At 44.3% G+C, this 20,973-nt stretch overlaps 1 protein-coding gene and 1 pseudogene across 1 annotated transcript in view; both read left to right on the top strand.

The window, feature by feature from the left end:
- Arhgap31 (Rho GTPase activating protein 31) overlaps positions 1-20,973 on the top strand; it is a 114,986-nt gene that overhangs the window by 22,173 nt on the left and 71,840 nt on the right. The window lies entirely within an intron of this gene.
- LOC110311620 (anaphase-promoting complex subunit 10 pseudogene) lies at positions 4,874-5,739 on the top strand (annotated as a pseudogene).

The following is a 20,973-nucleotide window of genomic DNA, read 5'->3' as shown; positions in this document are numbered from 1 at the left end:
ATGCATCTATGCAGATCCCTATGGCAACCGGAGGCTGGAGAGGAATCCACTGATGGAACCCAGGCTGAGTCTTTGCCTGCATGTTAATTATCATCTGGTCTTAGGCTAGTGTGCGTCTCTGATTATCAGTTTCTTCTGGCGGCTCACACCTGACAACAGTGGAGACTGTTCCCATAGGGAAAAGAGCGGGGACACGGCACTTAGCACACGCCCCTAGAGCTCCAGTGTGGCTAATGCTAACACGGAGCTGAGATGCATTGTTCACTGAGGCTGCTGAGGAAGCGGGGATCTGAGAGCGAAGGGCTTATATGTTCTGAAGATTGAGATTTCAAGCCCATTGTGAGATACATAGTGAGACTCTCTATGCAAAGCAAATATAACTAAAAAGAGGGTTGGAAACCAGGTAATGCATGCAAGACTTGGACCTTCAGAAGAGACAGCAAGCATCGCCACTACCCTATAGTTTAGACTTCTGCTCAGGAAGCAAAACTGGCCCCAGAGGCTGTGCTTTCTTCTATGCTGTGAATTCGATGTCTCCTGCACATACTGCCATCACCACTGTGGAAGGAAATCAGGAGTGCTGCTTTCCCTAACATATCCTCCACAAGCCTATACCCTCCCCCAGCCTTGCCAGCCCCAACTGTCTCCGCCAACAGCACCTCTGCTGCCAACAAGGCCTCTGAGCAGAACATCAGGTGTGCAGTCGGGGCTGCTGTGGGACCCCCTTCTGACACTGGACTGGGGTTACCCTGCGCCAAGACAAACACAGACACAAGTGAGCGCGAAGCTAAATGTGGCGTTTTAGAGCTGAACGGATCTTAGCAAACCTTAAGCCAAGCCTCTCGCTTAACGCAAGGCGAACCTGAGGCCCTTGGAGGGTGAAGTCATTTGCTTGAGAAGATGCAGCTGCCTTTTTGGCTGCCTGTTGGTGTTGGCCAGAAATAACAGGTCAGTGAGTTTCTCACAAGGCCCAGGAGTCCAGGGAGATGGGGCGTCAGAGGATGGTGCCTTTAGATGGGGGGGGGGGGAGGGTAGTTCTCAGCCTACCTCATAGCTTGAGAAAAATGGCCCTTTTTTAATTTAGCAGGTTAAAAGGAATGTCATAATATTAATGGAACCGAAATATATCCAAAACATACTAGGGTTTAAAAAAATAAAAGCTTACAAGCCCCCTACATAATGTAATTGCATTTTTACCAAAAACATAAGGAAATCTACATACACAATACCAATGCCTTCCTTCTGATAGATGCCTCTCTCTCCTGAATACACGGATGTGTTTGCCTGTTCCCTGAATTTGCTGTTGCCGCTTTACCAGGGAGCATCCATAATGCTTAGAGTTTGAAAATGCAATAAATGTTGTTTTCATTGTATCAAAGCACACCTAGTCCCCTAAGGTAGTTCAACATGAAACTAAATGTGTGTTGTGTATGTGTGTGCTCAGGCATATGTGCGCATGTTTGTGGAGGCCAGAGAAGGACATTCACTGGGTGTCCTCTGCTATCCTTATTCCCCTGGGCTGGGACCTCTCAGTGAAGCTGGAGCTGGCTATTTTTCAGCTGGGTGGGCAGCCAGCGAGCCCCATCAGTCTTCCTATCGTCACTATCATCTCCCCACAGCTACCATGCTTAGCTCCTTAGGCAGAGACACTAGGGTTCTCAACTCAGGCTCTATCTGTATGGCACTCTTACTCAGTGAGCCATCGCCCAACCCAGAATTAGCACAGCTTCCTTTATTCCAAAATTTCACCATCTGTAGCGACACTCCTCAAGGGAAGCCCTTGTCTATAAAAAGCCACAGTCCAATTTTGAACTCCTATTTAAAAAAAAAAAACTATTAAATTTCCATTTGACTCTACAAAGTCAGGTCCCTCTGACTTAGCCGCAGAGAACAGATCCTCTCAGGTTCGCGTGCCAAGTTCAAGTTGCACAGACGAGGTCCTGGCCTGGGATGACTCCACAGAGACCAGGCATCCCTCCTGCCTGTCCTATCCTGAGGCACCAGGCCTGACTCATAGTCCCTAGAGCCGCTGCTCAGGACTCAGGGTAGAGCAGATTCAGATCATTTGGCCCAACACCCTGAAATCCCTAACAAGGAATAGAGCTTTGGTTTGAGGTGGTTGCTGTACAAAAGCCTGGTTAGCTGGCTGCTCTGGCCAGCAGCCACCTCCTAACATTAGTGAGAGACTTGCACAATACCTACAGAGTGTAGGACGGAGCTGATTTGATTTGTCAAAAGGATGTCCGAGTTAGTAGACGGCTGGAGACCAGGCTGACATGTTGGAGTAGGAAAAACAGAAGAAGAGGCCTTTTGCATATGCTAAAGTACTTGCTCTGAATTTCATTTGTTCTTCAAACTTCAACAAAGTAGGTGAGGTAGGTAGTTATTAGACTCGGTATACAAAGAGGACATCTGTTCCCCAAGGACACAGAGCTGTCAATACCAAAGCCGTGCCCTAGATTCCCTCTCCCAGGAGGCTGTAAAGTCTATCTATGTCGTGTGTGCATTTAAAGCCCTTGTAGGAACCAGAACACCTGTATACTAGTCCCATGATTTGGAAGGGTCCCCTCCCTGTACCTCAGCTTCCTCCTCTAGAAAAGGAGATAACGATAGCTTGCCGTGGTCGGCCACAGGATCTGGCAAGACAAAGGCACAAAAAAATAAATACCACATCTCCAAAAATCTTGAGTTGCTAAAGGAATATGAAACTCGCACAGTTTCTTCAGTTGCAGTGCGGAGGGGATGTTTGGTGGAGTAATTTTCTCCATGCAGCAATGTTATTTTAAGACTGGATAAACGTAATACAGCTCACAGCAACCCAATACCCCACCAGCCATTTCGCTAGGAAGCCAAGCCCTTCTATTTTCACACCCCTTGTTCTGGTTAGAGTAGACTCAGCTCTGAAGAGAAGTAATGACGTTTCCAAGAAAGTGTGGAATTCTTGGCCTGCAGCCCTTCAGCTTGGCAACCCCTGACTTGCAGTGGGCTTGAGTTAGGGGCTTGGAGGGAATAGTTGCTGTGGGGCCCTACTCTAATCTTAAGAAATTGGTTTTGCCTGTTTATGTTAAGGGATATTAAGGACAAGTAATTTTATTTCTGAGGTAAGCTGGGCCACTAGAGAGGCCTGAGGGGAGGGCTTGGGGCTCCTCAGCCCACTTTGGCCAGGCAGCCCTGCTTGTCAGTGTTCTTTGATTTAGTCTTTGGAAAACATTTATCTAAACAAAGTATTACATGCTTTTTTGTTAGAAGAGTTGGAGCTCACTGCATGCAAATCAGAAGTAAAACTTCTTCCTGCGTGAAGGTCACCTCCCCAGATAGCCACTCAGCTCCCAGTCCTTCCGGGTTTTCCTCTGATCATCTCCTCAGCAATTCCTTCTGGGGGCTCTGCCACCCTCAGGCTCACACCCTGGAACTTCTCTTCCAGAGACACAGAATCAATGATTTGTCAAACCCAAACAAGCAAACAAACTGCACACAGTTTGTCTGTAATGTGATAGCTTGTACTGGGATGAATAAAATAGAAATTTTATTTTCAGTGGAAACAGTAAAGAAATAAGGCAGAGTCCTCGAGCTGGCATTATTCATTTTACTTTTATTGTTTTTAAGTGTGTGTGTGTGTGTGTGTGTGTGTGTGTGTCTGTCTGTCTGTCTGTCTGTCTGTCTGTCTGTCTGTCTGTGTCAAGGTACGTGCTCATACGTGCAAGTACCTCTGGAGGTCAGAGGTGACAGATCCTCTGGAGCAGAGGTGACAGGAAATTGTGAGCCAGTTAACATAGATGCTGGGAGCAGAAGTTGTACCTTCTGCGAAAGCAGTATCACTTAGCCACTGAGCCATGTCTCCGATGCCACACTTCCACAAGTATTATTATTCCTTTATGTTCCCCTCGCCCCCATCTCCTATTTCCCCTGGTACTGGAAATGGAACCCAAGCTGTGCACATCTTGGCCACTGCGCTACATCCCCAGCCCTCTCGTGATGTTTATTTTTAATTTGAGACATATCCTAAGTTTCCTAGGCTTGCCCTGAACTCACTCTGTAGCCTGCCATGGCTTTGAACACGATGTGCTCCTTCTGTATCAGCCTCTGGAGTATCTGGGATTAGAAGACCGTTCCATCAGGCCCTAGAAAGAGAAGTGTCTCTTATATGAGCATTAGTAACACAGAATAACTCTAGTCACCAAAGATATGTCACAATGAATATGAGAGGAAAAGGAAGACTAAGAAAGGACAGGGGGAAAGGAAAGGGGACAGGAAAAAATAGAAATTGAAAACAGATACAGGCAAATCAAAGTAACTTTAGAATACTGGAAGAAGTTAGCAGCATGGGAGTCCTGCCCTTGTTAAAGGCAGTCAATGTGATATATAGCAAGATTCTTCTCTAAACACCACTTACATTTTTTTCTATTTCTTTCATTGTGTGTGTGTGTGTGTGTGTGTGTGTGTGTGTGTGTGTGTGTGTGTGTGTGTGTGTGTTGAGTCTTATTTTTACTTTTGGTTAGGTTTTAGACAGAGTCTATGTATTCTAGGATGGCCTTGAACCCCTGCCTTGACCTCCAGAGTGCTGAGATTGTAAGTATCCACCCCAACATCTGGCTAAACTTTCGTTTCTTTATGTGTAAAATGAGGATTATTATGTTTGCTTGGGGGACTGGGGAAATGATCCAGTTAGTAAAGTCCTTGCTGTGCAAGCAATGAAGATCTAAAAAAAACAACCAAACAGATGTAGTGGTACATGCTTGTAATCCCAGCACTGGGGAGGCAGAGACAAGTGGATCCCTCGGGCTCCCTCTAGTCAACTGAGCCTACTTAGTGAGCTCTAGATCCCAGTGATAAACCCTGTCTTAAAAAACACAGTCTAGCTGAGAACCGGAATTGTGGTGAGCCAGAAGGATTGTCATGACATGGTAGAATGTATATTTCTTGTCTCTCCATAGAATAATTTAAAAATGACCACACCAAACAAGACACCTCCTGGTGCTGATCCTAAGCAGTTGGAGAGGACAGCAACAGTCAGGGAAATTGGGTCTCAGGCTGTTTGGTCACTCTCTTCCTGCAAACCAGGGTTTGGAGTGGATCAACTACGGGATGACAATCTAGAAACTTAGTGGCAATCTGATGGCTCTCAGCCTCATTTAGTGAACATCCAATTCAGAAGAAAAACAACAGTGAAGACATTATGTATTTATGCAGACTATAAGTCTGATGAAATCTACACTCCAAGCAAAATCTCAGTCAGAGTAGGAAATAATTTTCACAACCTTCAAGAAATCTGGCAACTTGAATTGGTGAAACCAAGTGGCTGGATTCACGTTCCTTTAACTGACAATCATAAGAAGCCAACTCGCACATTCATGATACAGATTGCTGTTCTAGCCAAACATCAGAATGGAAGAGATACCCACATGAGACAAATTAAAATATACACACCAGTGGAAGAGATCTCCGTTGGGAAATTCCCTAGATGCACAACCATTGATTTCATGATGTATCATTCAATACGGTGACTTTAAAATAGACAGAAGTGAACAGACATTTGTTTTTTTCCTATCATTGGATAGTATATCAAGTATCTTTGGTGAAAAATTGTGTTACTTTGCAATTTTACATACATTTAAAAATAATTTAGATAAATAACTTTTAGGTCATGTCTGTTTTTTATATATAAACTCATATATTTTATGTTGCCAAAAATGAAAAACAAACAAACAAACAAAGCAAAAACCAAAAAAAAAAAACCAACACAGTCTACAGCTCCATAGAAACACCACCTGAGCTGGGTTATGGCAGTGCACGGCTTTAACCCCAGCACTCGGGAAGCAGAGGTAGACAGATCTCTGAGTTCAAGTCCAGCCTGGTCTATACAGTGAGTTCCAGGACAGCTAGAGCTACACATGAAAGGGGGGGGGGAGGAAGGGAGGGAGGGAGGGAGAGAGGAAGAGAGGGAGAGAGAGAGAGAGAGAGAGAGAGAGAGAGAGAGAGAGAGAAGGAAAGGAAGGAAGGAAGGAAGGAAGGAAAAAAGAGAGAAAGAAAGAAAGAAAGAAAGAAAGAAAGAAAGAAAGAAAGAAAGAAAGAAAGAAAGAAAGAAAGAAAGAAAGAAAGAAAGAAAGAGAAGGGAGGGAGGAAGGAAGGAAGGAAGGAAGGAAGGAAGGAAGGAAGGAAGGAAGGAAGGAAGGAAGGAAGGAAAGAAAGCCACCTGAGGTTGTCATCTGGCCTCCACCTACACACATGGACATGCATGCATGCCCATGCACATGGTAGACCTCACAGGGATGTTTTGAGGACAGCTTAGATCCTGCATTAGATGGGGCTACAGTTTACGGAGGAAACACCACTTCCCCAGGTCAAGGCTGCCAACATTTTACCCACTGTTCTTTGAAAAGTGTGAGGGATTAGGCTCTCTTCCTTTCTCAATCTACTTTCCCTCCCTCACTCCCCTCCCTTCTCCTCTCTCTCTCTCTCTCTCTCTCTCTCTCTCTTCCTTTTCTTTCTTTCTTTCTTTCTTTCTTTCTTCTTTCTTTCTTTCTTTCTTTCTTTCTTTCTTTCTCGCTTGCTTGCTTGCTTGCTTGCTTGCTTGCTTGCATACTCTGTTCTGCTCTGCAACTAAACCCAGACATTTCTACAGTTTTAAATGCTAGGTCTCAATGGATTAAAAAAAAAAAAAAAAAGTTGCGGGGGGGGGGGGTGCATGCCTTTAATCCCAGCACTTGGGAGGCAGAGGCAGGCGATTTTCTGAGTTCGAGGCCAACCTGGTCTACAGAGTGAGTTCCAGGACAGCCAGGGCTACACAGAGAAACCCTGCTCTCCCCCCCCCCCCCCCCCGCCCAAAAAAAAAATCAAGATCTAAAATATCTTCATTAGAGCCCTTGGGCATATAAAGGAATACTTTTAAAGATAGCATTATTGAGCAAAGGGTTGAACTCTACTATTTCTTGGAAATGTCATCCAATAATTTGAATTTTTAGTTACGTGAAACTGTACTCTGAAATCAAAGATCAGCTTGGTTTGCCTTGAATATTATCATAGGTATTTAAGGAAGTCTCTTGTTTTCTTACCAAATAATTCCGCTCAGCTTCTTGGAGCTGAAGAGGTGGTAGCTTTCTCCCTCTTCTTGGCTAAGTGAAATTTACAAGTTTTTAAAGAGTCCAGCATTTAACCCAAAATTATGAGATTGATTTTTTTTCTGGGGTGGGGAGGGAGTTGTTTCTAGAAGCTTTTGATTCTTGTACATGACTGAAACGACACTGAAAAACAAATCTCAAACTTCTGAGTTAAAAATTCATTAAATTTTCCAAACATTCAAAAAAGTGGGCCCACTAATATATCATAAGAGCAAGATTTCAATAAGGAATTTCTGGAGGAAAAATGTGAGAAATGATGCAAACAAGGTAAACTACATTCCAGCGACAGACATCTATCCCTTGCTCCAGTGACAGATGGACATCCATCCCTTGCTCTAGTGACTTGGTATTTTTTTTTTTTTACATTCAGGTCAGATGGTACCCTTCCCCCACCCCTAAAATGCCTTTTCAAAATAAGCATTACCGCTGGTCTAATCTATCTCGGGACTCATTGTTAAAAATTCTTCCCTTGTGCTGCCGCCTTTGGGCTAATATCAAACAAACTTTAACAACTGGGGAGCAGATGTTTGACTAGAGAGAATTCCACAGCTGAACTCAAATGTATTCCCAGACAGAACAAGACACCAACCACAGAGATTGTTCTTCTGCTATGGTGTCCTAAGATAAAAGCACCCCTAGCCCCGCCCCCCCCGCCCCATTCCTGCCCCTGACGCCTCGACTTCATCCCATATTTTCAAAAGGTGATCATCAGAGAATTCATTGTAGATTTGTTTGTTTTAGGACCAAGTCAGAAAATTCTTTAGCTTTGTTAGGTCCAAATGACCATGGTCAAGTTGGTATTTGGATGTTAAACAAAAAACTGATCATTTACACTGATTCCTGTACCACCCACCCTTCCACATGTTTTCCTGGCTGTTGTTAAGAAATCACTGCGCACTGCAGCGTCAGAAGGTGTCTTAAGGAAGCAGCATTTCTCCAAATTCCTTGAGCGGCTGGATAGCAGACGAGACAGTCTCTGTCTTACATCGCAGCACCGATACAAAGTCATAGCCAATAACAAGACAAGTGTTTGTAGAATTTTTCCTAGTAGGGCTACCTCCTGGCTCCTGTATCTGTACCCTTTCCTTTCAAACGTATAAAAACTGTGGATGACTCCTGCTACCCCATGTCACCTCTTCTGTGACTGTAAAACAGCATGCGTCATGTATCAGGATGAGGAGAACGGAGCAGACAGCTGAGAAGAATCGGTTTTAGCCGCAACCCCGTGAACCCTTCCGCTTTATCCCTGAAAGCAGAGTAGCTTTTAGTAGCTGGAAGAGGCAAAGTGATAAAGGAAGGTTGCACCTTTCATCCTACATATATGCACATCCGCATCACCTGCACGCACGCACGCGTGGGGAGGGAGAGAGGAAGGGAGAAGAGGAACGGCCGGCCGGCCCGTGCTTGATGAAATCACTGTAAGGGGGGAAGTCAAGACTGGGATGTCCTTCTTTGGTGTGATCGTTTAAATGATATAGAATTGTTTAATTAATGGGGAAATTGCCCAAGGACAGCTTCTCTCACCCAGGAGAGCTAAGGGAGGAGAATTGAACCCACTGAGAGTTCTTAAAACGTAAAAGAGAGCTCTGTCTATGGCCTGGTAAACTCTACATGTACGGCCCAGAGAATCCAAGAGCTTAGTCTTTGAGTATGCAGTGTATGCTGCACAGATTTTCTGGATTGTTCTTTGTGATGTTAGGCTACTTGAAGGACATGCTCCCTTCTCCGTACAACATCAAAGCTTCACAAAAGCTGAGACAGTTCCTAAACAAGGGGAAATGTAGTAAGCAGTATTTACTCCGGCTGCTCCTTGGTGTGCAGACATCCAGGCCTTCCCGGTTTCTCCTTCCTCTCCCTTTGGAATAGGAGTAGGCCCTAAATATGGGCGACCACTTGGTTGGTCTGCCTTTTCCAACCTCCAGAGGGCATAGCCATCACCTTGCTTAGGTTGAGATAAAAATACTTGAATCTTGGGTTGGGCAAATAGTTAAGTTGGTAATGTGCTCGCTGGGGGAGGCCAAGTACCTGGGTTCAGATCCCCAGCAGTCCTGTAAAACGACAGGTACTACGTCTTTGAACACTACACTGGAGAAGCAGAGATAGATAGATCCCTGCTGACGTCTTAGAAATATTCTGATTTTTTTTCCAAATTTTTTCCCATACTATCTTTTTGCTCAGCATGACCTTTCTTCCTTCCTTAAGTCACTTTTGTGATGTATTCTTTGTCATTAAAAATTCCATTCCAGTCTCCTCTGTGCATGAATCAGTGCGTCCTTGCTGATGAGGAATCTGCTAGAGTCTCATAATTTCCTGTTTATGTGTTTAAATCCCAAATGCTCTCCCATACTTGGCATACTGTGACACAGCCTTTCATTTATGCCTCGCATGCCCTTCTTAATGACTATGTACTCTTTTAGGCTATACAGAAATGTTTAATTAATATAAAAATTGCCCAAGGACAAGTTCATTTTCCCCCAAGGGTTAATAAGGTTCCCTTTCAGCAGTGATTTCAACTGTGTGTTTAAATTTTTTTAAATCATGCTTTCCTATTTTAATTAACACATGCTTATCCTGAATGTAAAAAGCTTAAAAAACATGTCATAGGAAGGAAAATTTTGAGTATATAAGTATATCACTTATAAGTATAATGTGGGATGGTTCTTTCTATTCCTGTTTATGTGTGCATTCTATATATTGTGTCTGTGGTATATAACAAAATATAACATTATTCTGAATCTACATTATTTTCAATATGGCCTAAGTCTTTTTGTTGTTGTTGAGTCCTACATATAACATTAAGGCCTTGTAATATTATATATAATATAATTAATGTTTCTCCCTGTTATTAGATATTTCACTCGTAATTGTTTTAATATCATAAATAAGGCCACAGCAAATATTTTATATGTGGCTCTTTTGTTATAATAATTCTTTAGAATAGACTATCCCAAGCAAAATTACTGGATTTAAAGTTATATTACTAATCTTAATTTTCTTGGTTATGGGTGAAAGAGTTCTAACATGAAAAGGGCACATGGTGGGAGGAGGGGCTGTAGTGGTCACTGACAGAGATAATCCTTTGTCTTATGTCTTATGGGACATAAGGGGTCTGGGACTAGGAAGATGGGGCCAAAGACCAGAATTTATATTTTTTCCTGTCTCTGCAGTGAGGTAACAGCATTTGTCTTAGAGATAACTGAGGGTATACAAGGTGCAAATGGCCCTCGGATTGTTTTATATCAATATATATATATATTGATATAAATATATATATATTGATATATATATATATATATATATATTTTTTTTTTTTTTTGGTTTTTCGAGACAGGGTTTCTCTATGTAGCCCTGGCTGTCCTGGAACTCACTCTGTAGACCAGGCTGGCCTTGAACTCAGAAATCCGTCAAGGCTTCTTTAATGAACTAGCTTTGCCTGGTAGGTGAGCTTTGGATGCCTTTGCTCTCCCACGCCTAGCTCCCATACTGCCCCATTTGCACTCAAAGGTTAGTTGTGGAAGTCTCCTTATGCCAGGTGGCATCTAGCATCTCATCTTTGTCCCCACCACTGCTCAGCCGAACCATCCCTAACGGCCATGGAAAGGCCCATGATTAAGACAAAAAAAACGGTTTCTGGTGGAGAAGTGGCTGAAGTGGCTGAGGCAGAAGGGCCGTCCTGGGCTGAGCATCCCATTCCCTGCTTCTGGGTCATCAGCAAGGGGAGGCCCTGCAACCTGCAGAGCCTGGGGCTGTTGGCCCCTCAGCCTGTCATGGCCCGCAACTCCTTAGCAAGAGCTGCACTTCAAACACATAGGACTTCTCGATTTGGTTGGTTGGTTTGATCTGCCATCCCCACCTCACATTCAAGGAAAGGAGAAACCTGCCTGACAGAGAGAGGATGCATCATAATTTAAGGAAATTGTTTAGCTGCCTCATGGGACATAGAGTGAACTGCAGGAGGAAAACCAAAAGAAACCACTGAGGCGGCCTCTGGAGCTGAGGCTGGGGCCCAGGCAGTGAGCTAGCACAGCCCGGGGAGGACCCCGTTAGTGTCAGCCTCCCTGCCACATGTCTGTGCCAGGCAATGTTTCCTGGCACTTGGGGTGACGATTCTTTTCATTGTGAAAGTGTTCGACCTCAGAGTCTGTCTCCTCCGCCCTTCCTTGAATGGAAACTGCACTTCTAGTTTATGTTCAGGCTGTAAGCCGTTTCCCCTTCCTCTTCCCTCCTGGGTTTTGGAAGAAAGTGAGACATCGGGCTCATGAACCAAAGAAAAGTGAGCAGGAGGGCTCTGCTGCTGGGATTTCTCTGTTTCAGGTTTCAGTGGGTGGGGCTCAATAACTGCCATCCCGCAGTCTCTTCGGCCCAAACCCTAGCATCCTGTTGTCTGTATCTGAGGGTAATCCTAAACGAAATTACTGCTGTAGTGTGCAACACTCTGCCCTTTCAGTTTCCCGTTTTTTAGAATACAGCTTCAGCTTCAGCCCCGGTGCTATCTATAGGATAGCACATGTTTTCAGTCCAGCCCTTCCTGGACTTTTGAATAATGGCTCTGAAACGCAGACCTATAGGCAGTATAGAGCAATGAGTGCTTACCTGACTGTAACCAATGTTAGGTTAGGGTTACCCTTCCATACAAAGCAGCTCTTAAGCTGCCCATTCTGATGTGAAGTGGCGGTCATTGTCATTATTATTAGTTAATTGCTTTCTCAAAAAAAAAAAAAAAAAAAGCTTTAGCAGTCTTATCTTACGTGGATTCCCCCCAAACATTTTAAACTTGATTTATGAAATTAAAAAAAAAAAAAAGTTTGAGTTGCCTCATTCACCATCTGGTTCCTATGTGGGCAGGGGAAACTTTCTATGCTTTCTCAATTCTTTGGTCTAGGTCATAGATTCTTAGAACGGAGTCACATAACTGGTGGGGGAGGGGGGTGCAGAAACTGACAACATCGAACAGTTTCTGAACACACAGCAAGCAGAACTCAACTCAAAGTCAAACTTGTAACCGAGACCGAGGTGTTTCTGGTAGCACAAGTGTCACTTCATGGGATGTCATTACAGCCTTGGTTCTGCAATGCTTACCCAGGGACAGCCACATCAGTCAGAACCAACAAAGAAACTCGAACACTTCACCTCAGATTCCAGAATATTGTATGTGGTGAATTACAGTGTTTTTAACCATACACAACACAGTCTTCGGCTCAGACAGAAATATAATGGTTTAATTACCAGAAACAAAGTGGTTTGTTTTGGGTTTGTTTTTTTTTTTTTTTTTTTTTACTATTTTCTCTTTCTTTCTTTCTTTCTTTCTTTCTTTCTTTCTTTCTTTCTTTCTTTCTTTCTTTCTTCCTTCCTTCCTTCCTTCCTTCCTTCCTTTCTTTCTTCCTTCCTTTCTTTTTTCTTTCTTTCTCTTTTTCTTTCTTTCTTTCTTTCTTTCTTTCTTTCTTTTTTTTTTAAGGGTTTCTCTATATAGCTCTGGCTGTCCTGGAACTCACTCTATAGACCAGGCTGGCCTCAAACTCAGAAATCCACCTGCCTCTGCCTCCCAAGTGCTGGGATTAAAGGCGTGCGCTACCACTGCCTGGCTTTTTTTTTTTTAACTATTTTTAATATTTTCCTACCATCATTCCTCAGTATGGAAGTATCAGTATATCCTTGCATACCTTGTCAAAATGCTTAATTTAAAAAAAAAAGTCAAATTACTGGCTTGCATTTTATACAAAAATTATGAAGGAATGTTTTGCTTAGATTAGGACAGAATTTCTAATAACTTCTTAAATGAACCTATAAGATACCTCTGCTATTCTTAACTAAGTATTTACAAAACACCATTCTCAGCACTGGTGATTAAGAAATCAAATACCAGCGGGGCAGTGGTGGCGCACGCCTTTAATTCCAGCATTCCGGAGGCAGAGACAGGCGGATTTCTGAGTTCGAGGCCAGCCTGGTCTACAAAGTGAGTTCCAGGACAGCCAAGGCTACACAGAGAAACCCTGTCTCAAAAAACAAAAAGCAAAAAATAAAAACAAAAAAAAGAAAGAAAGAAATCAAATACTGACCAACTTGAAAAACCATTGGAGAGGCTCTGTATCCAGCAGCATTAAATATTCAGCCAAGATTTAAATTTTCCTGTAAAAACAAGCATGGTGTCTGATTAGCAGGCAAGTTTGCTCCCAGTAAGTGGTGAGATTATTTGTATACCCAATAAATATTTTTAAATTAGCAATTGATGCTTAGTTTACATGCCTGTTTTATATATCTGGAGTCAAGTAAAAGTTTCTTAGGGAAAAAAAAAAAAACCCATTCAGGAAGGTCCAGTCTAGAATAGAGTAGTTCAATTATAGTTATCCTAACCTCTGGTATACAGCACTGATTTTTTTTCTTCTGTTGCTGCTGCTCTTCCCAAGGACTGATTCCAGACCCTCAGGCTGGCAAAGGGACTCCACCACTAAATTATATCCTCAGCTTTGAGAGGTAATAGTTAATGGACTACTGCTTTTAAATAAAATTGAAATCGTTCTTTGAGTAAGCCAGGGTCTTTCGGGCTTTCAGTTAGCAGATCCTGGAATGATAACCTGTGATTGCTGTGCATTTCCTTAAAAGGAAAAAAACAGGTGATGTGGGTAAGCAGTCAGGACCACCCCTGTTCAGCTGTGGCCAGGGCGAGAGCTGCTACGGTGCCCTGGTAAACTGGGCCTCCTTGGTTAATATGGCTAGACACTCCCCTTGTGTTTGGTGCTAATTCAAATCACTCTCAGGTCACACAATCACTTCCAACTAATAATGAGCGGGCAAAATCGTGACTATTGAGTGGCCACACCCATGCCAATATGGAAACCACATGTGTATACACTTCCTCTTTGGATGCTACAATAGTATTTTGCCTAAAATTCTTGCTTATACCTATAGGGTAGGATCTTGAATGGTTTTACATTTCACAAGTATCTTAGGACCATTGACCAAGAATCCACCCAAGCTTCCATGTCTATTAACTGTCTACTAGTAAAAATAAATAATGTATTCATATACGGTTGCTGCTGCTCTTCCCAAGGCCCCATGTTGAAGACATGGACTGGAAAGACCCTGCTGGTCCCTTTTACAGTGAAGATATTTAAATGACTTGGTCAGAGACCTTACCACCAGCCGTGGCTCTACCTCCTCCTTCTGGCCACTGCTGCTAGTCTTCATTCTGTGAAGGCTTCTATGAGACCAATCTCAGAGCCTCCAACCAGAGGAGGATGGGTGGAGGGGAAGACAGCTTCTGGTGCCATATGCCTAAGACTCTGACTCAGGGCAAGAGTAAATGACACGGCTTTAGGACAGGCTGCTTGACAGCCTAGGGAAACATAGGTTCGGAGACTCTAAGGGAACCGGAGCTTCAGGTCAGTCTCAAACTGTGCTTGTAGTTTGAAATCACCTGGAAAGTTTTGTGGGGGGAAAAAAAACACCTCGTTGCCCAGTTTCACCCAGACTGACTAAATTGGAATCTTAGAAAGTGGAAGAAGACGTTGGAATTTTGAAGGTTTCCCTGGGCCATTACAGGGTCTGTGACATTTGATGTTGTGTGCAGAGCTTCTTGGACTTCACAGCACATCTGATCATTTGTGGATGCGTTACAACTTGAGTTCTGGTTCTGTAGACAGAGTGAGGGCCACTGGCTCCTAAAGTCTGGGGTGGGGGGAATAAAACACTGGGTGCTGTGTGGTCAGCAAAGAAGGAAGAATTTGGGTAGACTTCACAGGGTGCCGGAGATCTGATGCAGAACATTCTAGACTAGGTGGTATCGTCAGAGTCCAGAGGGGTGGGGACTTGCAAGGAGGGGTTCACGAGACAATGGCTGCTCAGGCATAAATAAAGTGATCTGGTCTACCTGATTTAGCCCTTGGCAGTAAAGCACCTATTGTTTGGGGTACAGATGTGTTCTTTCCTCCTCAAGGGCCTGGTGTTCAGGGGCGGGTGTTTCAGTGCTGTTTGTGGTACTTGGTGCTAAGCACTCAGCAGGGCTTCAGAACCTGGTGGCTGTGCTTTGTTTCTGCTGCCACCCCAGGCCCTCGCCCCCCGCCGGGTGTATGTATGCTGGGGCGTGCTAAGCCTATCACCTCCTGGAGGGGTTCTGACTATTTAAATACGATCTCTAGGGACTTACCCACCACAATTAAGTGACATAATCCTCTTTCTCTTCCTCCCTTCCTCCCACCCACGTCTCCCTGCTGGAATCTTCCCTCTGGAGCTTGTTATCAACAGCTCTATGTTCTACCTTGGGTATATTCACCTCAGCATCTTACGCAATGTCTGTCTCCTCCATTAAATGCAGCTCCATCCCATGAATGAGGGAGAATTTTTCTGGTAGTGTTCAATCTGTATATAAATATACATTTGGTGTCAGCACAAGCAAATTCAACATTCATGGACACAAGAGTCCAAGACAGTCCATTTTGCAACTGTTCCATCCAAGAAGAGGAAATTAAGACAGGATTTGGTCATTAGGGAGGAACACTTGAAATAGCAAGTGCATAAAAATAAATTGCCTTCTCCGTGGGGTGGAGATTTGCTCTTAAATGTTCTGTGTTAGAAGCCCAATGCATAATCAAAGAGCCTTGCTACTTAGAATCACTCCAGGAAAGTCTCACAAACCTCATCACTGAGTAGTACTAAAATGGTTTAGAATATAATTACGTCTCAAATGAAGAGAAAAGGGTAAGGGCCACCAAAGACAGCAGGTTATAGTCAAAGGAGACCTTAGGGGAAAGACAATGGAAAGGGAGGGGCGTTTCTCATGGGAAGTTAGCGATGGACTGTGCGTGCTGCTGGTTGGAAGTCCTTGACTCTCACACACCATCCATTCCTGCCTCTGCTTACCTGCCTCCCCCACAAAGCTGACTGCTCCCTCATGAACAGCTCCAAATACTAGCAAGGCCTTCCCTCTGTTGAACAGGTCGAGATACCCTTAGATGGCTCCAGAGTATTCAACCTACCACACTGGAGAACCTCATTCTTGCCACAGTGTTTCAAACACGGAAGCTCCCCCTTTCCTCCCTACCAGACCCCTCAGCCACACAGTCAGCCAGGGCATCCAGACTCTTCTCAAAGCCAATTGACCCCAGTTCCTCGGGTTTTTCAGCATAGAAAAGGTTTCCACTTTGTTTGGGTTTGTTTGATTGTTTGTTTGTTTTTTATTCTGCACTGGTTTTTTGGTCAAAGTCAGATGACCCTTTGACATTTCCGACTCCTCTGCAATGCCCGGTCGTCTGTACCGCTCTTTAATAGTGTCGCCCAGAAAAGCAGTCTGAGGTACGGGGATGGTACAGGGTACTCCACTTAGGTCGGTTTAGACCCTGTATTTCTGGTAATGCAGCCTGATATGGATCAATATCCTTGCCAGCCACATCTCATTCTGCATATTGTGTTCTTGCTATCACCTTTCAGAGATTCATTTATACCCTCGGAGATGACAAGGTGGTGACAAAAGTTGAATACCCGTTTTGTGACAATTAAAGGTACACAAGGACAGTTTCAACCTGAACGCATATAATGAATTACAAGCTTTGGAAACAGAGGACCCAGAGTGGAAGAAGAGAAGAAGAAATGCTGCTGTTCTGATTGATTAAAGGAAATAATAATACCCACTCTAAGATTGCTGTCAGGGAGATATGAAGCCATATAAGCAATAACTGATATACAATGGATGGGTGATTTAAGCAGATGCCCTGGGAGATAATAACCATTGTTATCAATCCAAGAACATGCTATCGGGTAATTAAATCACATGTGCTGGGACCTTAAAACATGATCATGTACTTAGGAAGGGGTCTAAAGTATCCTTCAGACAAGCAAGTGTGAGCCTACAGTGCACAGTCCTAGGAGAATCCCTGAAACTAGACATTTGGGCCCTGTCACTCCGTTGTCCCTTAGGTCATAGTGACAGTTTCCAAGCTTGTCTTTCTGTCTCCCCTACTCCACCAAGCCACATGCCAACCCAGCCACTGCATCAAGTCACCACAGGTTGCCTATGTACAGCTTCAGGACCAGAAGCACAAACACTTGTCGTGCAACACGCAACAGGGTTAGAAGGGAGCTGAGAAGTTTGGGATGCTTTCTGCAGTGGATCCACACCTGGCCCGGTCTCTTACCATCCCTTTCCTCTCTTTGGTGGGCCCAGAAGCCAGCTGTCCGTGGCCTCCCTCCGCAGAGTCTCCAGAGACAAAGGCCTCTCACAGGCCTCCCACCCCCATGCAGCCGTATCCATGGCTACCATCGAGGAACTTGGGAACAGGCCTTGGCTCTCAGACAGAGGATGCCCTGCATGCCGGGCGCACAGAGCTGGCGCTCATTCCTCAGCGCCATGAAAGGACAGACTGTTCTGGAACTGAACATGAGCGGATGGAGAGGCGTCCATGCACAGCGCCCTCACTGGAGCAACCGTCCAAGCGTCATTGTGCAAGGCCTCCCTAGTGCTGAAGAACGGGGTAAATGAAGACCCTGTCTGGGTAAAACAGGCAGACACTGACCAGTTAGAGCGGAGAAGAGAATGGGGCTGTGTCTTTGCCGGGCGGCTTTTCCGCCGTCGTCTGTGACTCTATGAACCAGTTGCTTCAGATCCTCATCAGCTGGGGCGGTAGATACTTCCATTATAAGATTATTCCAACTGATCTCGTGGCTCCAGCCAGTGCTGTGATGAGGGAAAGGAACAAGCAATGCTCAAAGGGAAAGGGTTCACTCGGAGAAAATGAAGAGATGGGTTCCTTTGTTTCTTCTCTTGTGCAACTTCTTATGGTTAGAGGATCCAGAGATTCCAGAGAGGTGAAAGATAGTATAAGCCATTTGACTCCTTGTGAGCCGATAAGCCTACTGGCTTCATGGGAAGGACCAAGGCTATTGCCTGGTCCACTCTGAGCACCCTATCGTGTGTGTTGCTGTGGTTGGAAAACGGGGTGCATTGGGGTACCACCTGCCTTCTTCTGAGAGATGGACCAGTTTGTCCCAGGCACCAGCCTCCTGGCTGGCTTTAGGGTTGTTTCATTGCTGTTTCATACAGATATTTATTTTCTATGATCACATAATAAACTGTAGTCAGAATCCGGGATTCTAAAAGCATAATTGTCCGATGATACTAAGTAAGTCACCTCCCTCTCTTGGAACCCTAGCTTCCCTATCTGTAAAAAGATAAAGATGGAGACAATCGCCGATTACCACCCTTGTACAAAATAGCTATGCTCTGGAAGAAGGGCTCTGGCTTCTGGATGTTTTTATCTTTCACACACTTAGAAGAAATCGTCCCTAAATGTGTGTGCTGTGTGCACGTTATGTGTAACAGATCTGTGGCCTGTGTGTCAACAGGTCTGTGGAGTGTGTGCCTTTGAAAGCATTAAAAGTAATCTCAGCTGTCAAACGCTCTCCCGGCTGGGGCCCTGAAAGCTGCCATCTTTATCAATGGCTCCCTCACATCCACCCCACTGAGCATTCCTTGGGAGGTGGCATGGGGGTGGGAGGAGTGCAGTTGTTTATAATTTTTCAGATTAAAATGTCATTGGGTGCGACTCTGAAACTGCTGACATGTTTCAAATGGCCACTTCTAATAGTCTGCTCCTAACCAAACAAGCTAGACCACGGGGTCCTGGAGCCGCCCCAGGGTCCCAGTGCTGGATAATGGGACACTGTGTCTGCCCTCAGTCACATTTCTGCAGGGCTTCATGCTTGACATGAGATAGCCGATGTATCACTCACTGTTGTGTTTGTGGGGAAACGACAACCAAAATAAGTCCTTTACTGTTTCTGTCTATGGTAGATCCCTATGTCCGTGGACAGTGCTCACATCTGCCCAGGTGTGCTCCGAACTTCAGAAAGATAAGAGAGAAGACGAAAAATGGAAGGAGTTAAGCAAAGTGATGTTAACTACTTAAAGGTTTTACATGTTAAATAAAGTATTCCCATTTTAGACAAAACAGTGAATGAGCAGGACTCTGACTCCGTGGAGGGTAGGCAACTCCCAGGAACTCATAAATATTAATTCTATACTAATGACAGTTATCTGAGGTGTCAGAATCTACCAACACTGCTCAGGGATATTCACCTTGAACAACCATTTTGAAAAACTTGGTATTTATAGAATAGGATAGAACAGGGGCCAATTTTCACAGGATTGTAGGAGAGTCCTAGTAAGGGTTAATTGGCTCTAAAGACACCTTATAGGGGAGCTGACTCTGGGAAAATTTCTGGAGTCGGGGGTTGGGGTGGGGGTGGATGGGGAACAGCTTCGATCAGCTCTTCACATGTAGAGACAGGATGCTGAGTAACTTAGTGTAACCTGTGCCCTCGTAGCAGTGCCACTTGACTGAGCCAAAACAGCAGCTTCCCTAAGTCTGTCTGTAAGCTCTCTTTTGATCTATGGAGTCAAGGAGACTATAGATTCACCTAGTTCTACTTGAAACCCTCAAATACTTGAAAACAGCACTTTGAATCCAGAATTCTCTTTTCCAGGCTAAATTTCCCAGTGTCTTTAAACCTTCTCTACACTAGACAGTCTCTACATTGGTGGCTCTCAACCTGTGGGTTGTGTGTGTGACCTCTTTGGGGTTGTACAGTCCTTTCACAGGGGTCACATATCAGATGTCCTGCATCAGATATTTATATTATAATTCATAACAATAGTGAAATTGCTGTTATGAAAAGGAATGAAAGTAATTTTATGGTTGGGGGTCACCACAACATAAGGTACTATGTTAAAGGTTGATAGCAATTGGAAGGTTGAGAGCCACAGTTTTAAACAATCTGGCCCCTTATTGATTCTCATTATTATAAAAGCTTCCTAAAGCAGTGGAAGGGAGTGTGCAGGCATTACACACACTTGCACGCGCACACACACATACACACACACACACATGCACGCACACACGTTTCAGACCCCGTGTTTCTATTGATGTGGACTGACTGTGTTAGCTGTTTTAGCTGTTTCAGCCCAGCTGCTCACCCTGAGGAGTAGTAGACAATTGTCCTGGTCTTGGTCTCTGAGTTCCCGGAAATGCTAGAAAAGAGTTCAAGTCCCTTCCACTAGGTTGATGAGAACCTGCATTGACTCCTGTCCCTTCTGTATCATAGAAAGCAAGCAGATGTTGCTTCCTTTAACCTAATTGGTGGACACAGATGTCTCTATTCTCCACATGAGGACACGGGGCATGAGTGGCACTTGCCTAAGGTTTTACAGAATCAGCCAGGGCCAGCTTGGATAAGAGCCAGGCTCAGCAGATTGCAGGGCTCAGAGGGATTTCTGTGTAACACTATAATGCCCTGATCAAAGACACTGTTTGGTCAACATATTGGAAACCCATGACCCAAAACAACATACCCTGGTGTTCTGATTCAAAGGAGATTTTCCTTTCTTCTCCAAAGGAGACTCTGAGTTTCCACTAATACTAATGTCCTATTGACTGGGGAGAGGCTGCACTGTGTAAGCCTGAGGACCTGAGGTCAGATCTCCAGCAACCCACATACAAGCTGGGTACGGTGGCTTGAATCTGTAATGCAGCTCTGGGGAAATAGAGAAGATGGAGCCCCTGTGATCTTTATGGACAGCCAATCTATCCAAATCGCCTAGCTCAGGTTTAGTGAGAGACTCTGTCTCAAAAAAAAAAAAAAAAAAGAGGGGCTGGAGAGATGTTTCAGCAGTTGAGAGCACTTGTTGCTCTTGTAGAGGACCCATGTTCGAGTCCCAGGATCCACACGAAGGCCCATAACCATCTGTTCCAGTTCCAGGGGATCCAATACTCTCTTCTGGCCTCTGTGGGCACTGTGTGTGCATGTGGTGACATACTCATACATATAAAATACAGAACACTCATACATTAAAAAAAAAAAAACTAAA

The sequence above is a fragment of the Mus caroli genome, unplaced genomic scaffold, assembly GCF_978045245.1.
Source record: "Mus caroli unplaced genomic scaffold, Mus_caroli_1 scaffold_17, whole genome shotgun sequence".
Classification (NCBI taxonomy): Eukaryota; Metazoa; Chordata; class Mammalia; order Rodentia; family Muridae; genus Mus; species Mus caroli.
This window is presented reverse-complemented; position numbering and strand designations above follow the sequence as displayed.